This window comes from Macrotis lagotis, chromosome 2, assembly GCF_037893015.1.
Source record: "Macrotis lagotis isolate mMagLag1 chromosome 2, bilby.v1.9.chrom.fasta, whole genome shotgun sequence".
NCBI lineage: Eukaryota > Metazoa > Chordata > Mammalia > Peramelemorphia > Peramelidae > Macrotis > Macrotis lagotis.
The window spans coordinates 254463124-254484627 of NC_133659.1; the positions used below are offsets into that span (position 1 = coordinate 254463124).

The window sequence follows — 21504 nt, forward strand, 5'->3', positions numbered from 1 at the left end:
CTCAGTGTGTGAGACTCTGTCCTCCCTCCTGGTCTGTGAATGACCATATGCGCCACGGGGCTGAGGTAGAGGGGAGGCCTGCTGTTCTATGGGGGGGGGCTAGACTGTGATCAGGATCTGAATGTGTTCAGAGCCCCAGAGTCCTGTTCCAGGGGCAGAGCTCTGCAGTCTCTCTCTCTTTCCACTCCCCTCCCTAGGTTCAATGGGCTCATGCCCTGGGGGCTCCTGCTTACGAGCTCAGCCTGCTTCTGTTTCCTGGATTTGGCCAAGCTGCTAGCTGTGTGCCCTGAGGGCTGGGCTGCTCACTCTGGCAGATGTCCCCCCCATCCCCCAAGTTGTGCCCCATGCTCCCCCGAGGTGTAGGTCAGGAAACTGCCCCCCCCCCCAGCTGTAGCTCCTAGTGCCCTGGGGCTGTCTCCGGGAGGCTGAAGTTCTTTCACTCTGGTGGGCCACCCCTCCAACCCTGGGGAGCAGAGCCTTTCTGCTCTTTTCCAGGTTGCCTTGAGTAGGAGAACTGACTCACTGGGTCCCTCTGTGGGTTCTGTCTCTTGAAAATTTAGTTAGAGTCCTTAGTTTTGAAGATTTATGAGAGAGCATCTAAGACATGATCCACTCTTGTGGCCATCTTGGCTCCACCCCCCTGTTCATCAGTTTCTTTAGAAGGCTTGGATATATTTACTCTCCCAGGGCAGCCAGACACAAAAATATTTATACCCTCAAGAAGGACCAAACATAGATTCTCTCCTCAGGTACATAGACAGACCCTCCCAACCTAGAGGAGTCCAACACTGAATAAATACCCCAAGAGCTAGGGACATAGATCTCCACCCCAACCAGTCAAACTAGCTTTTCTAAAAGGACCCAAGCACACAGACTTCTAGAAAGCTCCTGTTTGAGAGATAGAGAAACCTGGACATCCTGATACTTTAAGTGGAACATGGGACCTGGAGTCAGGAAGGCCTGAATTCAGATTTGACACTTACTAACTGTGTGATCCCTTAACTTTTGTCTGCCTCAATTTCCTCAACTGTAAAATAGGTATAACACTTACATCACAGGGTTGTGATGAGGATCAGACAAAAGATTCTTTGAAAAATGCTTAACAAAGACAAAGGATTATTACCTTAAATTTAGAATAAAAAACCTGATATCTTATTGTCTGATCTTGCTATCTCTTATATTTTATGTTTCTTCCTTAAGGATATGATTTCTCTCTCATCACACTCAATTTGGATCGATGTATAGCATGGAAACAATGTAAAGACTGACCAATTGCCTTCTGTGGGGAGTGGGGGGAGGGAAGTAAGATTAGGAGAAAAATTGTAAAACTCAAAATAAATAAAATCTTTAAAGGAAAAAAAGCGCTTAACACAGTTCCTTGCACATCGTATTCACTTAACAAATGTGCATTCCTTCCTCTTTTCCCCCTCCCCACTAAAATGCTCAGACACACAGATATGCCATGGAAGAGCAAGACATATAGACTTCACTTAACTTGTATGTATCACAAGATCAAGGCTAGGGTCCTGAAGCAAGGCAGTTGATAAGATATCTTTCCTAAATTTCCAGATTCCCAGAGAGGGTCACAGGCTAAGCCTGTTTACTGCCTCAGAAGTGACCCCGATAAGGGCTAGGCTTCTATGAAGCTTGAAACTCTTCCCATATCCATTTTTTTTTTTCAATTCCTCCATGAAACCTCATTCCTAGAGGCCAAGGTAAAGGTCAGAGGGTATCTAACTTTTACTCTGGATGCCAAATAGGGGGATAAGGAAAAGAATTAGGAAGGATTAGGGAATTTAAGGCTTTGGACTTTATAAATTTCTCCCTTTACACATTTTTATTGCCTGGAGGTTCTATGCATTTGCAAGGGCCTGCAGTATAGGTCCTATACAGTTGGGAAGGATTCAGGTAAGATTCTAGAATGCAAGCCATTAAAGAGGATTCAGCATATAGAAAGAGGGAAGGAGAGGGGGATGATTAATTGGGGAGGGTTTAGAGAAAGACATTCATTGCTTGCTGGGAGGCAGAAGGATGGAGGATGTTTTTAGTAGTACATCATCCTGTGAGTCAACCACCAGGCTCTTTATCTCCAGGGTTTTGGTTTGGATGTCATGACTTCTATTTTGTCCTGAGATGCTCAGGTGACCATGAACCAGGATGAAAAGAAGCACCTCTTGGTGGAAGGAAGCCCAGGACTGGGAAGTGGTTAGAGGAGAAGGAGAGAAGGATTAGGGGATAGAAGGCTTCTGGGAAAGTAGACAGGAGTCTGAGTGGGAAGAGGGGCAGGGGAGGAAGATGAGTCTGGGAAGATGTCAGTGACTGGTTAAGGGAGGAAAGGAGTTTGTTTTGTGGAGGGGAAGCCAAAAGACAAAGAAATTGAAAAGAAAGGAGTAGAAAGCACATGGAGAAGAACCAAAGGAAATTCAGAAGGGAACATAGTTAAGCAGAGAAGTGTTAGTCCCACTGTGTAAAATTTAATACATATATAGCCTTTTAGCCAAGGGGTTAGAATGCAGTTGGATTAGAAGTCTGTAGGATAGGGCACACATCATTGACATGTTCTTATCCAAGGACTTTAATTGCTTAGGGGGAAAAAAACCAATTCCTTTATCCTACTTGTCTTAAAAGAAAGGGAGAGCAGAAATCTTGTGAAGAATGGGAGGTGAGCAATGTGCTCAGAAGAGGATGTGGGTACTCTGTGGCAATGAATGACATAAATTGACTTTAAAAAAATTATTTCCCAATTACATATTACAAAAGTTTTTCAACATTCATCCATATGTATATATGTATATGTATATAGTATGTATGTATATGCCTATTTAAAGTTACATAATTTCCGTCTATTCTCCCTTCCCAATCCCTGCCCCTCAGTGATAATCAGGTGAATAGTTTACATACACATTTGTGTTAAACATATTTACAGATTAGTCATTTTTGTTTTGAGGAATTAGGATAAAGGGAAAGAGAAGAAATGCATAAGAGAAATTTTTTTAAACAATGAAAATTACACTTTTTTCTATCACCCTCCCTTTCCATTCCACTCCCCTCAGCAGTGGAACAGTCTAGTAAAAGTTGTGCATATACATTAGGGTTTAAGGGTATTTACATATTAATAATTTTGTGTATGTGGAATTAGGATTAAGGGAAAAGAAAGAAAATCATGAGATAGGAAGGAAAAACACAAGAGCAGTTTTGGTGTTTTTTTAAAGTGAACATAGTATCCATTCAGATTGTATGGTTTGTTTTTTGTTTTCCTCTGGATGAAGATGGCATTGTCCATAACAGGTCTCCCAGGTTGCTGTAGCTCTCTGAGCTGCTGAGAGGAACTGCATCCATCACAGCTGGTCAACTCAGAGTGTTATTATTAATGTGTACAATGTTCTCTTGGTTCTACTCCCTTCACTCAATCTTCATGTAATCTTTTCCATGCTTCCCTAAAGTTCTACCATTCATGGTTTCTTATAGAACAATAGTGCTCCATAACATTCATATACCATAACAGTCATTTCTCAATTGATGGGCATCCTCTCAATTTTCAATGAATGAGATAATTGTAACCTTGATGCAGTGTGGAGTCAACTAGGCTGTCAATGGGAACCCACCTTTTACAATAGTCTTCATAGGGTAAGGCAGAGAAAGAGAGGAGAGAGAGGAGAGACAGACAGACAGACAAACAGACAAGAAAGTTCTGGCCCTCTGGAGCTGAAGCTGGTGCTATTGTTTGTGTTTGCCACCACTGCAGTTACCACAATTGCAGACAACTTGCAGAATCACTTGAACACATTGCTGAAAAGCCTGTATCTGACCTCTCCTACTAGGAACTAGTAGTGATGTAGCTTCCCGCTCCTCTCCCCTCAGAGGAGAGTGTATATATTTTCTTAAACTAATTCATCTGATTTCACATGATTGCTCACCTAGTCTCTGCATTTAACCTAGTTGTTCTGTATTGTTACATTTGTTTAAGAGCAATTGAGGGGGAGGTTATGGTTGGGTACAGGTTTTCTCCCAACTGAGAGGAGAATGATCCAAAGAAATTTTAATAAAGATAATATATATAAATAAAATATGACAGTTCCTTCTAAAATATGACATTGTTGATCACTCCTTAAAATACTATTCTTGGGGCGGCTAGGTGGTGTAGTGGATAAAGCACCGGCCTTGGAGTCAGGAGTACCTGGGTTCAAATGCGGTCTCAGACACTAGCTGTGTGGCCTTGGGCAAGCCACTTAACCCTGTTTGCCTTGCAAAAAAAAAAAACCTTGAAAAAATACTATTCTTTCAGGGTGGCTCGTGGTGCAGTGGATAGAGCACTGGCCCTGGAGTCAGGAGTACCTGAGTTCAAATCTGGCCTCAGACACTTAACAATTACCTAGCTGTGTGGCCTTGGGCAAGCCAGGTAACCCCATTGCCTTGCAAAAACCTTAAAAATAGAAACACTATTCTTTCTAGATTTTTAGGATCCTGCTCTCCTGGTTTTCCTCTTACCTCTCTGACAGCTCCTTCTCTGTCTCTTTTGCTGGATCCTCCTCCAGATCACTCCCTCTAATACTAGGTGTCTCTCAGAAGTCTGTCCTGGACTTTGTTCTCTTCTTTTATGCTTCGTGGTTTCATCAGCTCCCATGTACTGATGATTCTCAGGTCAATCTTTCCTTCCCTAAATCTCTGCTGACCTCCATTCCAACCACCCTCCATATATCTCGAAATTGGGTGTCCACTAGGTATCTCAATATGTCTAAAATAGACTTTCAATTCATATTAACTCTTTGTAGTGGCAAAGAATTGGAAATTAAGGGGAAGCCCATCAATTGGGGAATGGAACAAACTGTGGTATATGAATGGGATGTAGTACTGTTGTTCTTTAAGAAACTATAAATGGCCAAACTCTAGAGAAGTATGGAATGACTTACGGGATCTGATGCTGAGTGAAAGGAACAAAACTAAGAGAACATTGTACACATTAACAACAACATTGTAAGTTGATCAACCATGATGGATGCAACTCCTCTCACCGGTTCAGAGAGCTAGGAAAACCCTAGGAGACATGCTATGGACAATGCCATCCACATCTGGTAGAAGAAAAACAAATCAAAACCTTTTTTTTTCTTTTTTTGCCAGGCAATGGGGTTAAGTGCTTTGCCCAAGGTCACACAGCTAGGAAATTATTAAGTGTCTGAAACCAAATTTGAACTCAGGTTGTCCTAACTCCAGGGCTGGTGCTCTATCCACTGTGCCACCTAGCCACCCCCACCACAATCATCTATTTATTTATCTATCTATCTATCTATCTATTTATTTATTTATTCGCACAGCTAATTATTAAGTGTCTGAGGTCAGATTTGAACTCAGGTACTCCTGACTCCAGGGCCAGTGCTCTAACCACTGCGCCACCTAGCCTCCCCCTGCACCGCAATCAGTTTTTTATATTTATTTATTTTTATATTTAATATTTATTTATTCTCATTTTGTACAAATAATGTTTTTGATATATTAATAAAATATTCTTGTTTAAGAGTAAACAAAATACCCCCTCCCCCCAAAAATATAGACTCGCTTGAGAGATAAAGTAAAGGGGAGAGAAAAAAATTAAAATTAAAAAATAATAGTAATAATTGTAGGTATGGCCAGGTGGTTCAATGGACAGAGCACCAGCCCTGGAGCCAGGAGCACCCAAGCCCATATCTGGCCCCATACACCCAAAAATCACCCAGCCGTGTGACATGCAAGCCACCCCAACCCCACTGCCCTGCAAAAACCAAAAAAAGAAAAAAAAGACCCAAAATAAAAATAAATAGAATAATAATAGGGGCAGCTGGGTGGTGGACAGAGCACTGGCCCTTGAGCAAGGAGCACCTGGGTCCAAATCCGGCCTCAGACACCCAATGATCATCCTGCTATGCGGCCCCAGGCAGGCCACCTAGCACCATTTGCCCTGCACCCCCCAAAAAATAATAATAAAAAATGTGCTTCAGTCTGTGTTCCAACACCACCAGCTCTGTCGCAGGTGGATCACATTCTTTTTTTTTTTTTGCAAGGCAAATGGGGTTAAGTGGCTTGCCCAAGGCCACACAGCTAGGTAATTATTAAGTGTCTGAGACCGGATTTGAACCCAGGTACTCCTGACTCCAAGGACGGTGCTTTATCCACTGCGCCACCTAGCTGCCCGGATCACATTCTTTATGATAAGTACATTGCAAAAGTTACTTCCATATTTTTCCACCTTTGCCATTGCTGATCGCAACTCCCTCCTTTTGTATTTCTCCACTACCATGTACTATATTTTCTCTATCCTTTCACTTTGACTCTGCTTTAGGGTAGCTGAGTGGTGTGGCAGACAGATCCCTGGCCCTGGGGCCAAGAGGCCCTGAGCCCCCATACCACCTCTTAGACCCAGCATCCACCTGGTCCCAGACAGGCCTTCCAATCCTAGCCCCTTGCAAGAAGTAAAAAAGAAAATGTGTTTTATCTGACCATTCTCCCCCCATGGTCCATCCTCTCCTTCATCACTCATATCCCCCCCTTCCCGCTGTCCCCCCCACCCCCACTCCTTCTTGTTCCAGAGGCCTATACCCCATTGAGTATATATATGCTGTTTCCTCTCCTAGCCACCTCTGATGAGAGTGAAGATTCCCTCATTCCCCCTTGCCTTCCCCCCTTCCATATCATTGCAATAGCTCATTGTAATAAAGAAAAATCTTATTATATGAAATATCTTGCCCTATTCCCCCTCTCCTTTTTCTTTCTCCCATTACATTTCCCTTTTTTTCCTATTGACTCCATTTTTACACCATATTTTATCTTCAAATTCAGCTTTCTCCTGTGCTTCAACTATAAAAGCTCCTTCTATCTGCTCTATTAACTGAGAAGGTTCATATGAGTATTGTCAGTGTCATTTTTCTATGCAGGAATACATGCAGTTCATCATCATTAAGTCCTTCATATTTTCCCCTTCTCCTCCAATCTCTATGCTTCACCTGAGTCCTTTATTTGAAGATCAAACCTTCTGTTCAGCTCTGGCTATTCCAACAGGAACATTTGAAATTCCCCTGTTTCATTGAAAGTCCATCTTTTTCCCTGGAAGAGGACATTCAGTTTTGCTGGGTAGTTGATTCTTGGTTGCATTCTAAGCTCTTTTGCCTCCTGGTATATTATATTCCAAGCCCTATGAGCTTTTAATGTAGTTGAGGCTAAGTCCTGTGTGATCCTGAATGCACATCCATGATATTTGAATTGTGTCCTTCTGGCTGCTTGTAATATTTTCTCTTTGACTTGGGAGTTCTGGAACTTGGCTATAATATTCCTAGGGGTTGGTTTTTTGGGATCTCTTTCTCGGGGGGATCAGTGGATTCTCTCCATTTCTATTTTGCCCTCTGTTTCTAGGATATCAGGGCAATTTTCCTGTAGTAATTCTTTGAAAATGATGTCAAGGCTCTTTTCCTGATCAAGACTTTCAGGTATTCCAATAATTTTTAAATTATCTTTCCTAAATCTGTTTTCCATATAAGTTGTTTTATCAATGAGATGTTTCACATTTTCTTCTAATTTTTCATTTTTTTTTTTGGTTTTGAAGTATTGAGTCCTGATTTCTCGTAAATTCATCAATCTCCCTGAGTTCTATTCTTTGTCTGAAGGATTTGTTTTCCTCAGAGAGTTTTCTTATCTCTTTTTCCATCTGGCCATTTTTGCTTTTTAAAGCATTCTTCTCAATAACTTTTTGGACTGTTTTCTCCATTTGACCTAAGCTGGTTTTTAGCATGCTATTTTCTTCAGCATTTTTTGGATTTCCTTGACTAAGCTGCTGACTTCATTTTCATGTTTTTCCTACATCTCTCTCATTTTTTTCCCCAGTTTTTCCTTCTAACTCCCTCATTTTATTTTTAAGGTCTTTTTTTGAGCTCTGTCATAGCCTGAGCCCAATTTCTGTTTTTCTTGGAGTCTTTAGATGCAGGAGCTTGTGCTTCCTCATCTTCAGACTGAGTGTTTTGATCCTTCTTGGGCTCATATGCAAAATATTTCTCAGTGGTGTTCCTCTTTTTTCTTTGCTTGCTCATTTTCCCAGCCTAAGCCTGTTTTGGGGGTGCTTCCTGAGCTTTTGGGACACTGCTACAAGGATCTCAGTGTGTGAGGCTCTGTCCTCCCTCCTGGTCTGTGAATGACCATATGCACCCCCGTCTGTCATGGGGCTGAGGTGGGGGGGCCCCTGCTGTTCTATTGGGGGGGGCCTAGACTGTGATCAGGATCTGAATGTTTTCAGAGCCCCAGAGCTGGGCAGTCTCTCTCTTTCCACTCCCCTCCCTAGGTTCAATGGGCTCATGCCCTGGGGGCTCCTGCTTACCAGCTTAGCCTGCTTCTGTTTCCTGGATCTGGCCAAGCTGCTAGCTGTGTGCCCTGAGGACTGGGCTTCATGTGCTTGCTCTGGCAGAGGTCCCCTGCTGTTCCCCCAATTTGTGCCCCATGATCCCCAGGGCGTAGGTCAGAAAACTCCCCCGCTGCTATGAGCTGTGGCTGGTGGGCCACCCCTCCCACCCCGGGAGCAGAGCAGAGCCTTTCTGCTCTTTTCCAGGTTACCTTGAGTAGGAGAACTGCCTCACTGGGTCCCTCTGTGGGTTCTGTCTCTTGAAAATTTAGTTAGAGTCCTTAGTTTTGAAGATTTATGAGAGAGTGCCTTGTTGCCATCTTGGCTCCACCCCCTGCAATCATTTTAAAAAAAATTTCTCGTATATATTTCTTTTCTACCTCAGGTTACTTTCCCCTTATTCCTAATTTCTCATACTGAAAATGACTTATCTGTAAACATGTTTAACACAATTGTGTGTGTACAACATCCACCTGACTGTTCAACATTGAGGGTAAGGGGGATGGGAAGGGAGGGTGGGTTGGAATGTTGGAAAACTTTTATAATATGTAATTAGAAAAATAAAATGCTATTTGAGAAAAAAATAAAATAGATTTTCCAATCTGTAGCTGAGGCCCATAATTTACAACATCTCTTACATCCCCTTTTTTCTTCTGCCCCATCATCTCATACCTGGCTCTGCCTGCAATAAGACTTCTCCGCTTCAATCCATCCTCCATTCATTCAGTCACTAAAGCTCAAGTCTAATCATATCATATCATATTTCGGTATATTCTGGTGATTCCCTATTGCCTCCAGAATCAAATGAAAAATGTTGCTTGAGGGCGACTAGGTGGCACAGTGGACAGAGCACCAGCCCTAGAGTCAGGAGTACATGAGTTCAAATCTAACATCAGACACTTAATAATTACCTAGCTGTGTGGCCTTGGCCAAGCCACTTAACTCTATTTGCCTTGCAAAAACCTAAAAAAAAAAATGCTGCTTGACTTGCCCTTCCTATCTTTCCAGTCTTCTTATTCCTTACTCCTAAATATGAATTCTTTGATCCAGTGACACTGGCCTCCCAGCTGTTTAATCTCTTTTTGTCTCCCTCTTTCAGACACCCTTGGCTTCCTTTAAGTCCCTTCTAAAACCTCACCTTCCACAGGAAGGTAGATTCCTTCCACTACCCTTTTTTTGTTTGTTTGTTTTCTTTTGTTTTTAGGTTTTTACTAGGCAAAAAGTGACTTGCCCAAGGCCACACAACTAGGTAATTCTAGCCACCCCTCCACTACCCTTCTTAATTCCAGTGCTTTTTCTCTGTTTATGATCTCCTTTTTATCTTGTGTATATCTTGCTTTGTATGTACTTGATAGCATGTTTTTCCCTCCAGTAGAGTGTAAACTCCTTGAGGCCAGGGATGACTTTTGTCTCTTTTCTTATCCTCAGTCTTATTTCAGTGTCTGGCACATTGAAGCTGTTTAATATATTAATGTTGATTGAAAACAAGGAAAAAATTAAATATTGTAAAGCTGGTCCATCACATAGTTCCCTGGGCAAAAGAGTTAGTAATGATAGTATAGAAGGAGATTTAGTAAGAAACTTTCTCTCAAAACCCCTCAGAGGTAATGACTCAAACAACTTTCCCAGTCAGTTGTTCCTTTTCCAAAGTAGATTCAGAAGCCCCTCCCATCAGAATGAATGAGTTGGGGAAAAGTGGCTTCATTCTCTTAAGGCTAGGGTCCCCTAGAAGGTATAGTTTTCTTCTTTGGCTAAATAAATTTCATATATATTATCACTGTATATATATATATATATATATATATATATATATATATATATGTATATATATATATATATACACATATATGCTTTAAAAAGTTGTAATGCAACTTTTCAAATGGAAATATTTATATTTGTCAGGTTTGTCATAGGAGAAAGGAAAGAAGTTAGGAAGCTGATGAGAGGAGTGTTTGTAGGCAAGAAGGAGCCTTATGGTAACTGGATATGTTGGGAAGAAAGGAAGAGCTGGACTTGGGGAGGTGTAGGGTACCATGAAATCTATTCTGAGTTTGAGTCCCAGAACTGAGGGAGTTTCCCCTTTGCTACTCAAGCTGGCCATGACTTGTAACTCCTTCTTGAGCCTTGCCATGCTGGTAATTCCCCTAGGACTCTGGCTTACTGCCTAGCCCTCAACCTAGTGTTTGAGAGGATTGAGACCTGAGACTTGCTTCTAAGAAGGCCTCTTTGAATTGTTTGTTTGTTCTTTTCCCCGGGGGGATTATTCTGTACACATAAAGGAAGAGGTAGGGTTGCAGAAGTGGGAAGAAAGGTGGAGTCTGAAGCTAAACTTTGGCTTCCTACTTCTGAACTGGGGGATGGGCAGAAGCCTGAATGGATGCCACAGAATGTTAACAGATTTCTGGAGTAAAGAGATGCTGTTCCCTAAGGGCAGTATAATTGTATTTCACGCCCCCCCCCCCAACTCTCCAACCAGGAGGTTGTCCTACCTATCCATCCTGTGCTTAGAATCACAGACCCTCAATATTGGAAAGTACCTCAGAAATTATCTAGTCCAATTCATACTTGAACAGAATGTCCCAACAGCAAGTCATTCAACCTCTGCTTGGAGACCTCCAGGGATGGAAAAAAGCTATCTCTAAGTCCCTTTCAGACTAGACCTTTTTCAGACTTTATATTGTCCAAAGTTTACAAAGAGTGTGAATCTCTTGAGTGGTCTCATTTGTACATGGAAATGTCAGAAAGGGGGTCTGAGCAATTAACAGAGACAATGAGCTTGCCCCCTGATTTTGAATGAACTTTGAACGAGATTTAGAATTTAAAAACTGAGGAAACCAGAGCTTCGCATTTCTTTGGTGGCCATTGGGAATGTAAACCTCCTCTGGTTTATAATCTAACCAGCAGAGATGCAAATTTTGAAAGCCTGTTGGATACTCCCTATAAGAGGGTGAGGTTTCTTAATCACAGCACCCCGTGAGAGCTCAGTATCAGGAAGAGTCATTGAAAGATGAGGCTAAGGCTGAGAATATCTAGTTTGCTGCCAGCTCCTGTTCTTTGTTCCAGGGAGCCTGGAGCCAGGAATTAGGAATTCTCTGCTTTTGAGGAGGGAGGGAGGTGGGGGGGGGTGGAATTTCAGTTAAACCTGAAGCTAGAGGCAGCAGTTATGGACCCACAGAATACCTTGAATTTGACATCATTGCCTCAAGGAGAATTCATTCTCCCCCCACCCACTTAGAATAACTTTAATTTATCTTGCATTTTACAGAAGTCTAGGAATGGTTTTTAAAAAGCACCTCCTCCTTTCCCCATCATGTATCTTTGACAGTTGTTAAAATATTCAATGAGCATGTGAACAGCTTGAGGATCTGTATCTTGCAAGGATTTCACAGGCCAACCAACCCAATGCCAATTGAGAACTTGGCAGTTTTTATATTTTGTTTTTAATACAATGGTAAATCCACTCTGATTGTAAACCTGTTTAGCCACATCTCCAAACATTTTGCAAAATCCAGCTTCGATTAGCAAGTTAGTTAGCTTTGACACGGAGCTGTGCTTTCTTGCCTGTGATGGCCTGGAACCCAGTTTTGATGCTGGTGACGGAGCAGTGAGAATGGCAGGTCTCACACTGTGAGAAATAGAGTCGTGTATCCTTCTGCAGGATTGTATCTGGTGACTGACATGTATGGCAGGTGAAATACTCCTTGATATATCTTCTCAAAACATTTTCTATCTGTTTCTGTTGGAATCTTTACAAGTTGGTTATTACCATCTATGGAACCACTTGTACCCAATTCAGCCAATAAAAATGCCAGGAGATGTTTGGGTTGAGGATATAATAGTTTACAGACATCTGTGAAGTTGACAAAAAGAAGTTTTCTTGGTTCCTACTCTAATCTGTGGAGGCTTCATGACAAATTTCCTTTTTTCTCCAGCAACCATATCTGGATTCTTTTCCCACATTATGTTGAATACTCGATTCAGCAACTCATTGTAAGTATAATCTCTTTCTGAGCCTGCCCATGCAGGGCCAGTCTGATTGCTGAAGGAGATTCCATCATCCTTTTTGCTATCTTCATCTTCTAAAGCTTCATCTTTTTCCAGAATTTCATCCTCAACTGGGAACTTGACATTCTTCATTTTCTTCTTTTTATTGCCAAGCATTATATCAAAATCATCTTCTGGTTCTGCTGGTTCTTGTACATTACTTTCAATCTTTAGATCCTTTACATCTTCTTCAGCTTCATCAATATCAAATATCTTATTTGTTTTTTTCTTCTTTTTCTTTTGATTGAAAAAGTTTGTCATCCAAGTCATCAGAAGCATCTTTCTTTCTATCATCCTCTTCATCAGCTTCTACATCTTTGTCCTCTGTTGGCTCTGGTTCAGTTTCTTTTGTTTCTGAGGGTTGTGTTTCTTCTGTTTGTGCATCCCCTTCTTCATCCAGCATAAAAGGCTTCTGATTCTTCTTCTTTTTTCTCATAGTTGGATTGAAAATCATCTCATCCCCAGACATGGCTGTGGCTGGGGAAGATTCGGTGCTGAAGGAGAGTTGGTTGGCCCAGTCTTCACTTCAGGCCCCTGTCCAGCAGCACCGCTACTGTTCCTACCACTCCCAGAGCCACACTCACCTCTTGCATCGAGAATGCATTCTGCAAGTTGCTACTGCTATATTCTACCTGGGCAGTGCAAAAAGGTATTGGATTTGAAGTAGAGGACTTAGATTTTGACACTCCTTTTCTGGGACCATTTAACTTCTCTGGTTAACCTCGCTGAAATGCAAAAGTAGCTATTGGAGTAAATGACCTTCTGTCTCCCAGGCAGCACATTCCACTTTGGGTTAGTTTATAATTATTTAGGAACTCTCTGGCTCATTATGCAACTGACCCTGGAATTCCAAGTTAAAATCTCAAAGAAAGCTTATTTAGAGTTTATATCTAGATTCCCCTCCCCCACTGGTACCAAAAAATGACTAATAAAGTCTTTTCTAGAAAAGATGCTCAATGTATAAAGTAGTAGATAATGGGAAACTACAGCTATTTATTTCCAGTACTATTAAAGGGTTTCTGTTACATACATTTAAAATATAAAATCTAATTCATCCTCTCAATTATACTCTCCTAAGCTCCCAAGGGACTTGTAGGAGGACTGATTAAATATTTCACATTCACTCAGAATCTGTACTTACTGAGCAGCAACTTGAAGTTTCTATCTTTGGGCCATCCAGACATGCATAATTCATCCTTTTAAGCAGTAGTCATCTTTAGAAATTTGTGGGTATAAGAAGCATCTCCTAAAGGGCAACCAGCACTTCATTCAAAGACACTGTGGCATTGAAACTTCTGAGATAAGAGCCAAAGAAGGAAACATGTCCATCTCTCAGGTTTACTATTCCATTATATATATATTTTCCGAGGAAGAAAAAGAAAGCAGAAAAGTCAGGGACCTGGGTCCAATCTTGGGCTCACTTATGCAAACATACATTCTCCTTTCCATGTTCTTAGAGTTGCCATAGCTTCTGCTTGGGATGGGGAAAGAGGGGAATCCTCTTCCACTTTGGGAGAAGAGCTGGTATTATCTTTGTCCCAACAAAGTGGACATCTTGAAAGAAACTATCACAAAGATGATATGCCATTGCTAAACTGGATTTATTTTAGAACTGTGGAGATGGTTCAATATTAGGAAACCTATAAACATAATTGACCTTGAATAAGAAAAATATTGTTATTTCAGTAAATGCAGAAAAAGTTTTAACTCATCCCTATTAGAAAGTAATAGAAAACACAGGAATAAATGAAGCTTTCTTTAAATGATAAGTAGTATTTTTTTTTTAAAAGACTGGAACCCATTTCTAAGTCATATCTTTGACACAGCCTCTTTTCTCCATTACAGAGACCATGGAATCTCTGATCTGTTACCAGAAGTGGCCTTGAAAGTAAAGCAAGCTCTATAGGATGTGTAACAATTTAATTTCCCTCAAGCTTATTTAAGCATGTTTTTTCCACCTATAGAATGTAAGCATGTGCTATAATTGTTTTTTTTTTTTTTAGTTTTCTAGGATTCTTTAAGGAAACCATTGTATAAATGTAAAAAGTATCATTTCCTCATTGCCTTTGCATATTCTTTTGATTTCTTTTGCTTGCCCTATTATATAACTAGCATTTCTAGTATAATATTGAATTATAATGGTGATAATGGATATCCTTGCTTTATACCTGATTTTATTGGAAAGGCTTTTAGTTTATCTTCATTACAAATAATACTTGCTCTTGATTTCAGGTAGATACTAGATAGCTTTTTAAGAAAAGTAATATTTACTCCTGTGCTTTCCAGTTTTTTTTTCCAATTAAACTGTTTATTAAATGCCTGTCACAGAGAAAGCACTGTACTAGGCACTTGGGGATACAAAGATGAATGAGACTTCCTACCCTCTAGGAACTTTGTCTAAAGTTGGGGGATATGACACACATTAACAAGTATAATACAAAGTATAATGAAGTTTAATCTCAAGTACTAGAAAAAGAGAGTGGGAACTTTTACAGGAAAAAAAATGTTTGCACAGTTCTTTTAAGGTTTGCAAAGTACTTTTTATATCCATCTCATTATCACAAAAACCCTATGATAGGTACTGCCATTTAACAAAGAAAAGATACTAAAGGCTCAGTGAGATTTCACTCTTTTCTCATTCCAAGTCCATCACTGTTTCCATATACCACATTTTTTTGTTTTTGTGGAAAAATGGGGTTAAGTGACTTGTACAAGGTCATACAGCTAGTAAATATCAAGTGACTGAGGCTGGATTGAACTCATGTTCTGCCAGGGCTGGTGCACATATTACATTACTCTTTTTACTATGGATAAACTTCATGGAAGAAATGCACCCTCTCATCCCCCCTCCAAAGAAAAGGATGACAAGGATGTTCCAGATCTTACATAAAAACTCTAAAAGGCATTCTTTCAGTGCAGAATAAACATTACTGAGTCATTGCACAAAAGGAAATGACATGAAAGGTCAAAAATGAGTTGATTGCCATTTATCCTAGAGATACCGAAGAATTGCCACTGACTTTAGGCAGGAAAGATAGCATGATCAGACCTGTATATTAGATTATTTGACAGCTCTGCAAATGGTGGCTTAGAGATCAAGACACAAGATCCATGATTTATGTTTTATTTTGTGACCTATTATGCTCCTCACCATTTCTGGCCAAAAAAATCCAAGGCCAATTCTCTGTCTTCAATTTCAGTCCTGTTGAACCAATGAGAGGGAAAAATTCATTCTTTCTTCCTTGGGTTAAGCAGCACACACAACAATCCACAAGTAGATACAAATAGGTGGAGTAGAAGTCAGCCCTTCTCTCAGGTGAATCTGCCTTGCAGGATGATAAAGTAATCAGGTGAACAGACCTCCAGGGATGTTCTCAGGGAGTCAGCAGTTACTGCACTAGCCGGTAAGTGATATATATGCCTTCAGTCTCACTGGGTCTAATGATTTTTACTACCTGCCCTCACTTTATTCCAAAGTAACGTGCTACTGGGTCTCCGGCCTGGATTCTAAGCAGTTGGTTTTCCTGAAACTTATATCTTGCCAGCAGCTCAGTGACTTTTTTTGTCATGACAACGTGCTCTGGAACCAGCTCATGTTCAGTGATATTGATGAGCAGCTCCTGCTATAGAAACTGTTCCAGAATATACTTGGGAGCCATGTCAACCAGGGACTGCTTAGCAGAGGGTGTCATGCCTTGTTGCACCATGATGAGGGCCTTGGTAATGTTCTCCTGCATCCGCTGGCAGTACATCTTGATGGTCTTTATTCCAACCTTTGGTTCCTCTGGGAAGAAGACAAGCATTTGGTCTTGTTGGGGTCATCATTGTGGGCCACCAATACAGTAAGATCGTGGTCGTCCTTCACTGGGCTTATCGTCAAACTGAGCTTTGAACTCTTCCAAAGTTTGATCTAATTCATCCTGGGTCACCAAATAACCCTGATCATGACACAACTGCATGATGGTTTTGCGGAATTTCCATGGTCGATATGTCTCCTCTTCATCATCCATGGCACCTTCTGGTCACCTGCAGAAACGACTAAACCCTCTCAAGTTCTCCCACAACACGCGCTCCTCGGTGAGGACCTCCAGTGTTTTTTAAAAGGAATCTGTGTTGTATTTTGCCAAAAGTTTTTCTGCATCTATTGAAATAGTTATATGATCTTTGTTGTTTTTATTATTGATAAGGTCAATTATACTTATAGTTTTCCTAATATCAAACTGATCTTGCATTCCTCATATAAATCTAGCCTGGCCATAATGAATGGTCTTTGTGATAATATTATAATCTCCTAGGATTTTATTTAAAAATTTTTGCATCAATATTCATTGGAGAAATTATTCTATAGTTTTCTTTCTTTGTTTTGATATGTCACAGAAGGAATTTAATAGGATTCCTTATATTATTTTTAATTTTTAAATTCTTTTTTTTTTGCAAGGCAAATGGGGTTAAGTAGCTTGCCCAAGGTCACACAGCTAGGTAATTATTAAATGTCTGAGGCTGGATTTGAACTCAGGTACTCTTGACTCCAGGGCCAGTACTCTATTCACTGCACCACCTAGCTGCCCCAATTTTTAAATTCTTCAAAAAACTTTTTCAGTTCCAAATTTTTTCTTTCCCCATAACTCTTCTCCCATTCATTTAGAAGGGAAGCAGGGTTAGGGGTGGCTAGGTGGTATAATGGATAGAGCACCGGCCCTGGAGTCAGGAGCACCTGAGTTCAAATCCGATCTCAGACACTTAATAATTACCTAGCTTTGTGGCCTTGGGCAAGCCACTTAACCCCATTGCCTTGAAAAATCGAAAAAAAAAAAGGGAAGCAATATGTAACCCATTCTACATGTAAAGTCATACAAAACATATTTCATTAATCATATTTCAAAAAACCAACAAACCAAGAAAAATAAAGTGAAAAAAATATGTTTCAGTTTTCACACTTCATCACAGTTCTCTCTTTGGAAATGTATAGCATTTTTTATCATGAATCTTTTGGAGTTGTTGTGGATCATTGCATTGATCAGTGACTAAGTCTTCATAGTTGATTATCATTGCAATATTGCTTTTACTGTGCATAATGTTTTCTTGGTTCTGCTTATTTTACTTTGCCTCAGTTCATTTCTGAAACCATTTCCTTAATCATTTCTTATATTAATATTATATCAAAATCATATACCACAATTTGTTCAGGTCATTCCCTAATTGGTAGATATCCCCTCAGTCTTCAATTCTTTGCCACCAGGAGAAGAGTTGCTATAAACATTTTTGTATATACGAATCATTCTGCTCCTTTTAGAAAAGTCTCTTTGGAGTGAAGACCTAGTAGGAGCATTGTTGGATCACAGGGTAAACAAAATTTAGTAGCTTTTTGGGCATTGTTCCAAATTGTTTACCAGCATAGTTGGACTAGTTTATAACTCCACTAACAGTACATCAATGTACCTATTTTACCACATCCTTTTCTGTTATATTAGCCAATCTGATGGTTGTGAGGTGGTACCTCAGAGTGTTTCAGTTTGCTTTTCTTCGATCTATAGTCACTTAGAGCATTTTTATATGATTTTTATTATTTGATAACTGATTTCTTCCTCTGAAAATTGCCTATTCATATTCTTTGACCACATATTTGTTTTTTTTTTTTTTTTGCAAGGCAAATGGGGTTAAGTGGCTTGCCCAAGGCCACACAGCTAGGTAATTATTAAAGTGTCTGAGACTGGATTTGAAGCCAGGTGCTCCTGGCTCCAGGGCCGGTGCTTTATCCACCACACCACCTAGCCGCTCCTAAGGAAGATTTGTCTTCTTTTAAGACTTGGGGATGGTGAGGACAGAGAGGATCCATTCAGCTTTCTGGGGCAAAACTGCCCATGCTTTTTGGAGCCACACATGTTAAACAAAGCTCTAACCCAGACAATCCTATCCTCATCCAGACTTGACTGCAGAGCCTAACCCACAAGGCTATTTTATCTGTCCCAACTCGAACTAATAATCAAGTCACCTGCACCTTAACACCGATCAATTCCTGGTATTCTGAATCATTGACCACTTTCCCTTGGTACTTCTATTTAGACCTACTTCCACAGTTGTGAAAGTATACCCAAAGCTCTGTCTTCTTCTCTTTTGGTAGTTGTATAACCTCCCATGAGTTTAGTTATCATCTCTATGCAGATATCTCCCAAATCTATTTATCCAGCCCTAGTCTCTCCCAAGCTCATCACACATCTGAGACTGGATTTGAACCCAGGTGCTCCTGACTCCAGGGCCGGTGCTTTATCCACCACGCCACCTAGCTGCTCCTAAGGAAGATTTGTCTTCTTTTAAGACTTTTTTTTTAGGTTTTTGCAAGGCAAACGGGTTAAGTGGCTTGCCCAAGGCCACACAGCTAGGTAATAATATTAAGTGTCTGAGACCGGATTTGAACCCAGGTACTTATCTTGACTCCAAGGCCACTGCTTTATCCACTATGCCATCTAACCACATATTTGTTAAGGAATGAATCTTATTTTTATAAATTTGGATCAGTTTCCTATATACTTGAGACTTATTTTTTATTTTAATTTTTTTGATACATAAAAATTGAATAAAGTAAGAAAGTAGAAAAATTTTCAAAATAATTTAAAAATTGAATAAGCTTTGGTCTCCATTTAAACTCCATAGTTTTTCCCTGGATATTGATGGTATTTTTCCATAACAAGTCTTTTAGAATTGTCTTTGATTATTGTACTGCTCCATCATAGCTGATCATTATCCAATGTTACTGTTAGTATATATGATCTTTTTCTAGTTCTGCTCACTTCACTCAACATCAGTTCATGTAAGTCTTTCTAGGCTATTCTGAAGTTTCATCTCTCATGATTTCCTTATAGAACACTAGTGTTCCATCACGTTCATCTACCACAATTTGTTAATTTCCAGTTCTTTGCCACCACAAAAAGAGTTGCTATAAATATTTTTGTACATGTGAATTTTTTACCCTTTTTTTGTGATCTCTTGGGGATACAGACCTAGTAAATGGTATGCACAGTTTTATTGTCTTTTGGAAGTGATTCCACATTGCTCTCTGGAAAGGTTGGATCAGTTCACAACTCCACCAATAATGCATTAGTGTACCAATTTTTCCATATCCCCTCCAACATTAATCATATTGGCCAATCTGATAGGTTTAAAGTGGTACCTTAGAGTTGTTTCAGTTTGCATTTCGACAATCAATAGTCACTTAGAGCTTTTATTATATGATTTTTATATTTGATAGCTTTGATTTCTTCTTCTGAAAGTGGCCTATTCATTCCTGTGACCACATATTTATTAAGGAATGGATCTTATTCTTATAAATTTTGTTCAGTTCCCTATATAATTGAGACTTTTATCAGAGAAACTTGCTGTAAGTTCCCTTCTAATTTTGACTGCATTAACCTAATGACAAAATACATTTCCATGTGGAGACAAGAGTTGTCCTAACACTGAACTTGAATTAAGAGAGCAGTAACGGGGGAGGCTAGGTGGCATAGTGGATAAAGAACCAGCCCTGGAGTCAGGAGTACCTGGGTTCAAATCTGGTCTCAAACACTTAATAATTACCTAGCTGTGTGGCCTTGGACAAGCCACTTAACCCCATTTGCCTTGCAAAAAAAGAAACCTAAAACAAAACAAAACCCATTATCTTATTATGTAATTTTGCTATCTCTTATATTTATTTTTTTTCCTTAAGTATATGATTCCTCTCCCATCACATTCAATTTAGATCACTATATACCATGGAAACAATGTAAAAACTAACAGATTGCTTTCTGTGGGGGGGTGGGGGGAAGTGAGATTAGGGGGGGAAATTGTAAAATTCAAAATAAATAAATAAATTTAAAAAGAAAAAAATTTAAGATTCATAGAAATGCACACACACACACACACACACACACACACACACACACACACACACCAGTGAGTTCTTGCCCCAATATCTTGGATCTTTAGGTTTAATCGAAATTAGGTTATGATGCTCATCTCCTTCTGAATATTGTATATTTAATATATTCCATTGATCAACCATTCTATATTTTAGTACCAGATTATTTTAAAGATTACAACTTTGTAGCAGAGATTGAGATTTTGGTACTGCTAGATCAGTTTTTCCCCTATTGATTCCCTTGATGCTGTTGACCATTTATTCCTACATCTGAATTTTGTTATTGTATTTTCTAGTTTTATAAAGTAATTCTTAGGTAGTTTGATTAATATGGCACTGAACAAATGAATTAATCTAGTTAGTAATAATTTTATTGTTTGATTTGACCAACATGAACAATGAATATTTCTCCAGTTAGAACTGTTCTCATTGGGTGAAAAGAGTTTTGTAATTGTGTTCATATAGTTCCTGTGATACTGGCAGTTCAGCTCCCAAATATTTTATAATGTTTGCAGTTATTTAAAATGGAATTTCTTTTTATATTTTTTCCTGTTGGGTTCTGTTGGCAATATATAGAATTGGTAATGATTTACCTATTTTTTTCAAAGCTTTGGAATAAATTATTCTTTTAATGTTTGGTAGAATTTGCTTGTAAATCCATCTTGACCTTTAATTTTTTTCTCTCTTAGGGAGCTAATTTATGATTTATTCAATGTCTTTGTCTAAGAAAGATTTATTTGAGTATTTTATTTTCTATTAATCTGTTAATGTATTTTCTGTTAATCTGGGCAGCTAATATTTTTGCTGATATTTATTGATTTCATTTAGATTATCAGTTTTACAAGTATATAGTTGAGCAAAATAGCTCCTAATAATTTCTTTTATTTCATCTTCATTAGTTGTGAATTCATTCTTTTCATTTTTGATGCTAATTTGTTTTTCTTTTATTGTTTGTTTTAAATAACACCTTGTTTTAGAATATAAACTCTTTGAGTTAACTCTTAGTTAATTTTTGTCTTTGATTACCTAGTATCTAGCACAGTCCCTGAAACATGCTTATTGATTGACTGATGAGATCATAGATCCATTAATAGATAGAAGAAATAACATCTTTTGGTCCTTTGTACCAGCCTGCCAAGATCTTCTTGTATCGAACCATAAGAACATTGTACACATAAACAGGAACATCATGTGATGATCAATCTTGATC

General features: G+C 39.4%; 2 pseudogenes; both read right to left on the reverse strand.

The window, feature by feature from the left end:
• Positions 1-11455: 11455 nt before the first annotated feature.
• On the reverse strand, positions 11456-13055 carry LOC141514765 (eukaryotic translation initiation factor 2 subunit 2 pseudogene; annotated as a pseudogene).
• A 1088-nt stretch (positions 13056-14143) lies between these two features.
• LOC141514766 (DNA-directed RNA polymerases I, II, and III subunit RPABC1 pseudogene) lies at positions 14144-16735 on the reverse strand (annotated as a pseudogene).
• Between the last annotated feature and the right edge of the window lie 4769 nt (positions 16736-21504).